The following is a 9084-nucleotide window of genomic DNA, read 5'->3' on the forward strand; positions in this document are numbered from 1 at the left end:
CTTCCTGGGTTCAAGTGACTCTCCTGCCTCAGCCTCCCAGGTAGCTGGGATTACAGATGCCTGCCACCACTCTTGGCTAATTTTTTGTATTTTAGTAGAGATGGGGTTTTGCCACATTGGCCAGGCTGGTATTGAACTCCTGACCTCAGGTGATCCACTCACCTTGGCCTCCCAAAGGGCTGAGATTACAGGTGTGAGCCACCGCACCTGGCTGTTTCCACTCTTTTAAGATAAATTCTGGGCCAGGCGTGTTTGCTTACACCTGTAATCCCAACATTTTGGGAGGCTAAGGTGGGAGGATTGCTGGAGCCCAGGAGTTGGAGATCAGCCTGGGAAACATGGCGAAATCTTGTTGCTACAAAAATTAGCCCAGTGTGGTGTTGCATGCTTGTAGTCCCAACTACTCAGGAGGCTGAAGGGGCAGAAACACCTGAACCCAGGGAGGTTGAGGCTGCAGCAAGCCATGATCATGCCACTGCACCACAGCCTGGACAACAGAGTGAAACTTTGTTTCAAAACCAAAAAGACAAATTCTAAAATCCTGTACTACAACAGCCAGCATGGTCTGGCCCTTCTCACTAGAAAGCTTTTACCTCCTGCCTCCCTCCCTCCCACACTCCAGGTTTTAGAATCTTCTAATTGCCTCAGGGTGTTCACACATGGTGTTCCTTTAACTGGGAACACTCTTCCCCACTTCTTTTCCTTTTCCCAAGTATCCAGGTCCTTGAGAAGACTTTCTCTGATCCCAGCAATAGGGGAGTGAGTATCTCAGTTACCCTTGCTTCTAGTTTTCTATTTTTCCTACTACGTATTTATTGGAATCGTAATTATGTCATCATATGCGAGATGATGTATGTAATTTTCCTTTCCCCAACTGGATTATAAATTCTATTAGGGCAGGCACTATCTCTATTTTGTTATTCAATGTACCTCCAGCAACTAGCACAGTGCCTGATGTAAAGCAGGCAGTCAATAGTTGTGAATTCATGAACAAAAGGAAAGTGGAAAGCAAGATTTTTGCCTTTTAAGAGATTAGAATCTTCCTGGGGAAAGAAAAAAAAAATCGAGGAAACACTTAGCTGTGCTCAACTATGCCCAGCAGTTCAATAATTAAGAACCAAAATGCCAGGTACAGTGGCTCACAACTGTAATACCTAATCCCAACACTTTGGCAGGCCAAAGCAGGAGGATCACTTGAACCCAGGAGACTGAGGCTGTAGTGAGAAGCTGGGCAACAGAGCAAAACCTAGTCTCAAAAAAAAAAAAAAAAAATGACATGGCCAGGAAAGATATCATAAATCCAGGGTAAGTTTTTTTTAATACAGATTAAGGTGATGCCTTTTCCAATGATTAAGTCTCTAAAGATTTAGTCATCCTTCTCTTCCTGATTCAGAGAGGGAGATACACTTACAAATAGAGATTTCCTTTATAGCTTTAAATTTCTCTTACAAAAGGGTAACTTTCCAGAACTTCTCCTATGCCTGTCGTTTCTCAAAATAACCAGCTCAAAATAATCCTTATGACAAAGAGGCATATTTGGGATAGCACATTCTGGACTCTACAGTCATATTTTGGGGTGGTGTGTCCTATTAAACTCATTAATAAGTTTAAATTATAAAAATGAATAATAAAGTATAATATATATTTTTAAAAGTGAAAATAGATTTTTTAAAAGCACTTGCCTCCGGGTGAGGTGCTTTTCACTTTTAAATGATTTTCACTCACACCTGTAATCCCTGCACTTTGGGAGGCCAAGGCAGGAGGATTACCTGAGCTCAGGAGTTCGAGACCAGCCTGGCCAATATGGCGAAACCCCGTCTCTACTAAAAATACAAAAATTAGCTGGGAATGGTGCTCACCTGTAGTCTCTGCTACCTGGGGGCTGAGGCAGGAGAATCGCTTGAACCCGGGAGGTAGAGGCTGGAGTGAGCCGAGATAGTGCCACTGCACTCCAGCCTGGGGAACCGAGTGAGAATCTCTCAAAAAAAATAAATATAATGTAATATAACATAATAATCAAAATATACACAAACACCTATATACATTAATACACATATGAATAGATAAAAACCCGAAAGAATATAAGCGAAACCATTCACTGTAATATCTTTGGATGGAAGGATTATGGGAACTTTCTCTTATTTCATTATATAAATATATAACATACTTTTTGTCTGTTTGTGACAGCACGTTTCTCTGTTGCCCAGGCTGAAGTGCAGTGGTGCCATCATAACTCACTGTAACATTGAATTCCTGAGCTCAAGTAATCCTCCCGCTTAAGCCTCTCTAGTAGTTGGGATTACAGGTGTGAGCCACCTCACCCGGAGGCAGGTGCTTTTTTTGTTTAACCCAAGCCAGTCACTTATTCATTATTTAAACTAACGTAAATTATTCACTGAAGCTATAGAAATTAATTTTCTACCAGAAACAACCTTATACGTAGAGTCATCCACACAAGCTCAGATCAAACTAATGCCTCTTGGAATTCTCTATCAGAATGCCTTCTTAGGATTAGCTGAACTAACACTGCTGAAACTTTTACTTTGCTCTTGGAATTTATCTTAAGGAGGACTCTATTGAAATTCAAATTCGCTTCTTAACCCTGTCTGCAATAATTCTTAAAGCACGAGTCAGCACTACTATTTCTGCAGTTACTTTATCTCCTTTGCCAGAGTTCTATTATTTTTGTATTTGTGGATGTGCAAGGGTATTTTTTTTAAAAAAACAATGATTCTTATCCAAGATACATCATTTAAGTCATTTTTACTAAATCACCATGGATTTTCAAAGAGCCTATTTTAACACATTATAACAGATTAGGCCCTATTAACTATTTTTACGTAATAATAATCTCTGAATCCCAGTTGAAGGCCTTTTCCTTCAGAACTATCACAGTGTCCCCTGCAGGTCACCAGGTAGAGGTGCATCCTGAGGGGGCATATTTCTTAATGGTGTTTGTGTAATTTTCCTTATGCCTCTTTAACAGATGGAATGAAATAATAGCAAGTTGGAATGTTATCACATTAATACATCTTCAAATTTCCCTGGAACCTCAGATAAATTTATTTCTGTGTCTATAATCTTAGAGTTATATCAAGTTTTATCAGAGATTTTTTAAAACTCTCATTACGTTTTTAATACACAAAAATATTACAAGAAAACAAAATGTGTTTATAATAGTATTTCCCAGATGACATAGCCTTAACAAATAATACTTATCTAGGTGCAGTGGCTCACTCCTGTAATCCCAGCCTTTTGGGAGACTGAGGCGGGAAGATTGCTTGAGCTCAAGAGTTCGAGACCAGCCTGGGCCACATAGTGAGACCTCCCCATCTCAACAAACCATCAAAAAATTAGCCAGGGATGGTGGCATGCACCTGTCATCCCAGCTACTCAAGAGGCTGAGGTGGGGGAATCGCTTGACCCTGGGAGGTGGAAGCTGCAGTAAGTCATGACCATACAGCTGTACTCCAGCCTGGGCAACAGGATTCAGACCCTGTCTCAAAAACAAACAAACAAAAAATTAAAATAGTACTTGTTCACCATTAGAAATAAATCATGTCTATAATTTAAAAATGAAATTCATCATATTATATTTTGAGTATGTTTGTATTTGAAGTGCTTTTTAATTGGCAGATATTTGAAAATGTGATCTTTATGGCTCTGAAAGCCCTTCATAGGTGATATGGAAAAGCAAGCACTTTGTTCCACTTTGGATGCTCTGAAAAGCAGACACAAAGACAGGAGTCCACGTGCAAGAGAGAGACCTATTGGGGAAATGTCTGTGAAAGATAAAGGGAAGAGAGCAGGAGTAAGCAAGGAGATGCTGCAGAAAACCAGGCTTATCTGACACCTGGGAAAGGAGGAAGGGAAGGATAGGAGTCTCAGACTTCAGTGCAAGCTAACATAATCTTAGCCGGGCTGATGGAGAGTCCTTGAGCCAAAGTCCCATTACAGGAATCCTGCATCTTGTAAGAATGGACCTGTGTTAATACCCCACCATGGTCACTGATGCTGTGGCAGGGAAGCTTAGAGGGCGGCAATGTTCACAGGAGCTGAAGGGGGAGGCTTTCAGCCAACCGTGGCTCCCCTAGCAGGTTCAACCAGAGTGGAGCATGTCCATGGCCATCACATTCTCCATTCATTTTGAATAAATTGTATAATTAATAATATGCTATGAAGATAAGATATATTTCCCTTTATGATACTCATTTATTTGTAAGCATATTTGTTTAAAAGTTGATCTGTTGTGAGTGAAATCATTACTTAAAAATCATGTTCTTATTCTTTTCATGAGAAAAAAATCAATATCTAAAAATTCAAATAGAAAAGTAAAAGATACAGTTTTTTCTTGAAATTATTTGAGGTTCCATTAACCCTCCTATTTAAAATAGAATACCAAAAATTTAACAGAGATGAATATTATTGGATCCCAATTTAAGCAAGCAAGCACATCCTTCTGAAGCAATCAACCCTATCATTAACATGATTCTAATACAGCAGCTAAAATGTTTCTCTTATTTTCATAGTTATTCTTCTTTCTAATTTTTTTTTAAGAGACAACGTCTCATTCTGTCTCCCAGGCTGACGTGGCACAATCAAAGCTCACTGCAGCGTCAAGCTCCTGGACTCAAGCAATCCTCCCGCCTTAGCCTCCCCAGTAGCTGGGACTACAGGTGTGTACTACCACACTTGACTGATTTTTTTTTTTTTTTTTGAAACTGGGTCTGGCCCAGGCTGGAGTACAGTGGCATGATCTCAGCTCACTGCAACTTCTGCCTCCTGGGCTCAAGTGATCCTCCCACCTCAGCCTCCTAAATTGCTGGGATTACAGGTGTGAGCCACCGTGCCTGGCCAACTAACTTTTTTAATTTTTTTTTTTTTTTTTTGAGACAGAGTCTCATTCTGTTGCCCAGGCTGGAGGGCAGTGGCACAATCTTGCCTCATTGCAACTTTGGCCTCCTGGATTCAAGCAGCTTTGCCTCAGTTTCCCGAGTAGCTGGGATTACAGGCACACGCCACCACACCCCGCTAATTTTGTATTTTTAGTAGAGACAGGGTTTCACCATGTTGGCTAGGCTGGTCTCGAACTCCCGACCTCAGGTGATCCACCTGCCTTGGCCTCTCAAAGTGCTGGGATTACTGGCGTGAGTTGGGATTACAGGCACGAGCCACCGCACCTGGACTAAATTTTTGTTTGTTTGTTTTTGTTTTGAGATGGAGTCTTGCTCTGTCACCCAGGCTAGAGCACAGTGGCGTGATCTCAGCTCACTGCAACCTCTGCCTCGTGGGTTCAAGTGATTCTCCTGCCTCAGCCTCCCAAGTAGCTGAGATTACAGGTGCCCACCACCATGGTTGGCTAATTTTTGTATTTTTAGTAGAGACGGGGTTTCATCATATTGGTAGGCTGGTCTCCAACTCCTGACCTCGTGATCCACCCCTCTTGGCCTCCCGAAGTGCTGGGATTACAGGCATGAGCCACCGCACCTGGCCTAATTTTTTTAAAGTTTTTGAAGAGATAGAGTCTTACTATGTTGCCCAGGCTGGTCTCAAACTCCTGACCTCTAGCCATACTCTCTGCTCAGACTCCCAAAACACTGGAATTAATTACAAGCATGAGTGACCGTGACCAATCTTTTGTTTGTTTGTTTGTTTTTGAGACAGATTCTCACTCTGTTGCCCAGGCTGGAGTGCAGTGGAAGGATCTCGGCTCACTGCAACCTCCACCTCCCAGGTTCAAGTGATTCTCCCACCTCTGCCTTCCAAGTAGCTGGGATTACAGGCGCATGCCACCAGGCCTGGCTAATTTTTGTATTTTTAGTAGAGATGGGGTTTTGTCATGTTGGTCAGGCTGGTCTCAAACTCCTATTTCAGGTGATCTGCCCACCTCAGTCTCCCAAAGTGCTGGGATTATAGGTATGAGCCACCAGGTATTTCTTTATAGCAGTGCAAGAAGGGACGAATACACTCTCCCATGAGTCATTCTTTAGCATACAAAAACCAGTAAATTCCTAAGGTTTTAGAAGCTACCACGCCGGGAACTCAGGACAAAGACTAAATATTTATTTTCTTTTTTACTACACTACAGACAAATCCTTGATCTTTGACCACTGATTCCTTTTTTTTTTTTTTTTTTTTTTGTTTTTTTTTTTGAGACGGAGTCTCGCTCTGTCGCCCAGGCTGGAGTGCAGTGGCGCGATCTCGGCTCACTGCAAGCTCCGCCTCCCGGGTTCACGCCATTCTCCTGCCTCAGCCTCTCCGAGTAGCTGGGACTACAGGCGCCCGCCACCACGCCCGGCTAATTTTTTGTATTTTTAATAGAGACGGGGTTTCACCGTGGTCTCGATCTCCTGACCTCGTGATCCGCCCGCCTCGGCCTCCCAAAGTGCTGGGATTACAAGCATGAGCCACCGTGCCCGGCCGACCACTGATTCCTTATAGCAAAGAATCCTAAGAGTTAAAAGATAGTTGCACATTTCTAAAACCCCATTCAATCACTAATAACCTGTCCAGTCCATCAGCCTATCATATGAAAATGCCAGGCCGGGCGCGGTGGCTCACGCCTGTAATCCCCGCACTTTGGGAGGCCGAGGCAGGTGGATCACGAGGTCAGGAGATCAAGACCATCCTGGCTAACACGGTGAAACCCTGTCTCTACTAAAAATACAAAAAATTAGCCGGGCGTGGTGGTGGACACCTGTAGTCCCAGCTATTCAGGAGGCTGAGGCAGGAGAATGGCGTGAACCCAGGAGGTGGAGCTTGCAGTGAGCCAAGATCATGCCACTGCACTCCAGCCTGGGAGACAGAGCGAGACTCCGTCTCAAAAAAAAAAAAACAAAGAAAAAAAAAGAAAAGAAAATGCCTCCCAGAGTGTGGCCACTCAGGCTTCCATTTGATCTTTTCAGGTTTCAAAAGCAGAGTTCTTAGCAATATATATCTTCATTATTTCAGGCATCTGATATAATTAAGATAAGAGACAATATCATCCCTTGCTTTGAGTTTCTTTGGAGGTCTTAATGAATATTGGATTTCCCTCATTATATAACCCGTTTATGTATTCCATTACTCTCATCTACTATTTCTCCTTATCTCCACTCATACCCAAGCTTGTTTGGCTTCGGAAGGAGTATTTGGTTCAGCTACTGTGCTGCTCTGGGCTGCAGGCAGTAAAACTAGTGATGTGGTTCAGGACACACTACTCCAAAATATAGCACCTGAGCATTTGAGAAAATAGCAGAGCAAAGAAGTCATTTTCACCTTCCCCTCACTCCTTTTGCCTGAAGTAGGCCATAAACCATAGAAAGAATACTCTGGCCATCTCCCTTGAGGCAGGCCATAAAACCCGGTGTCCTTCCCTGAAGTAGGTCATAAGACCGTCATTTGAGAGGTACCCTCCCCTTACATAGAGAAAAGGAACATCCTTACCTCTGAAGACACCAGGACACAGAGAAGAACCTGAACAAACAGCCCATTCTAAGTTCCCCCGGTTTGTTACATCATACTCTCTTTGTGTAATTATACTCCTGCACGACTGTCCACTCTTCATCAACCCTACGACAATTGTCTTCCACCCCTTCATTGAAATTTCATTATCTACTGACTGTGGGAAGAAGACTGAAAGTCAAACATCAAATCTAAAGCCCAGAGGAACTTTGTACGAAGTTACTGACTTCTGTTTGGGCTCATCCAACTTCCACAAAGAATTCTTTGCAAGCAATCCCTCAAGCTCATCCAAAGAATTGTGATCCTCAAAATTACTAACATTCCTCCATCTCCCTCTCCCTTATGAAAAAGCGTACATAAGCATCTGAACCTCATTGGATTATTGGGTAATCACTCTACTGTGATTTTCTCCAGGGCACATTAATAAATTTGTATGACAGCCGGGAGCGCCTGTAATCCCAGCACTTTGGGAGGCCAAAGGGGGCAGATCACCCGAGGTCAGGAGTTCCAGACCAGCCTGGCCAATATGGTGAAACCTTGTCTCTAATAAAAATACAAAAAAAATAAATAAATAAGCAGGGCTTGGTGGCATGTGCCTGTAATCCCAGCTACTCAGGAGGCTGAGGCAGAAGAATCGCTTGAACCCGGGAGGTGGAGGCTGCAGTGAGCTGAGATGGTGCCACTGCACTCCGGCCTGGGTGACTGAGCGAGACTCAGTCTCAAAAAAATAAAAAATAAAATAAATTTGTATGCCTTTTTCTTCTGTTCATCTTTTCTTTTGTTAGTTCACTCCAGTGAACCTTCAGAGGGCGGAGCTCTCCCTTCACCCCTACAAAATGAAGGCAAGAAACTTAATTCTAGGGAATAAATATATAATCATTAATTATATACATATGTATTGTGTGTTACGCAGCCACAGACAACTGCATGACAACAAAACCCACAAATGTGCCACACTAATTCATTAGTCTGCTATTATGCTTACTTTCAGTCATTTAAGAAACATAGCTTTACGTGTGTGTGTGTGTGTGTGTGTGTGTGTGTGTAAAATATATTTGCCAAGCCCTGGTCCACTCACCTTACCATTTACATTAAATGAACCAGCTCACTATGATTATGCCCATCATTAAACTGTCAGAACATTAAATATCCATGTATTGTTTAAATTAGGCTGAAGTTTTCTAAAAGCAAGGGAACACACACACGCACACACACAAACACACACACACAGAACATGGCTAGAGAGTTCTAGCAGAGACAATCCCCAAATGGTTATTAGTATTCTGTAAGTTTCAGTGAGTGAAGGGCGCTAAAATGCAGTTTGAAAACCAAAACCGTGGCATATCCACTGTGGCATCGTAATGTTGCTACTCAACTCTTTTATTCTTGTAATCATTGCTTGTCTTAAAATGACCCTGTCAACCGTGTTCATTTTGATAGCTTTGCATCTTTGTGACAGGTCGCTTAGCAGCCGCAGACCACCAAAAGGCAATTCGCGGCCCTCTGCAGTGGTACCGACACGCAGCGGCCTTCCGGGAGAGGCCGGCAGCAGAAGTGAAGGAGGAGCCGAGCGCGCGGCTGGGACCCCCCCGCGCCCGGGACCCCCCCGCGCCCGCGCCCGCGCCCGCGCCCGCCCTCAGC

This window comes from Symphalangus syndactylus, chromosome 10 (assembly GCF_028878055.3).
Source record: "Symphalangus syndactylus isolate Jambi chromosome 10, NHGRI_mSymSyn1-v2.1_pri, whole genome shotgun sequence".
Taxonomy (NCBI): domain Eukaryota; kingdom Metazoa; phylum Chordata; class Mammalia; order Primates; family Hylobatidae; genus Symphalangus; species Symphalangus syndactylus.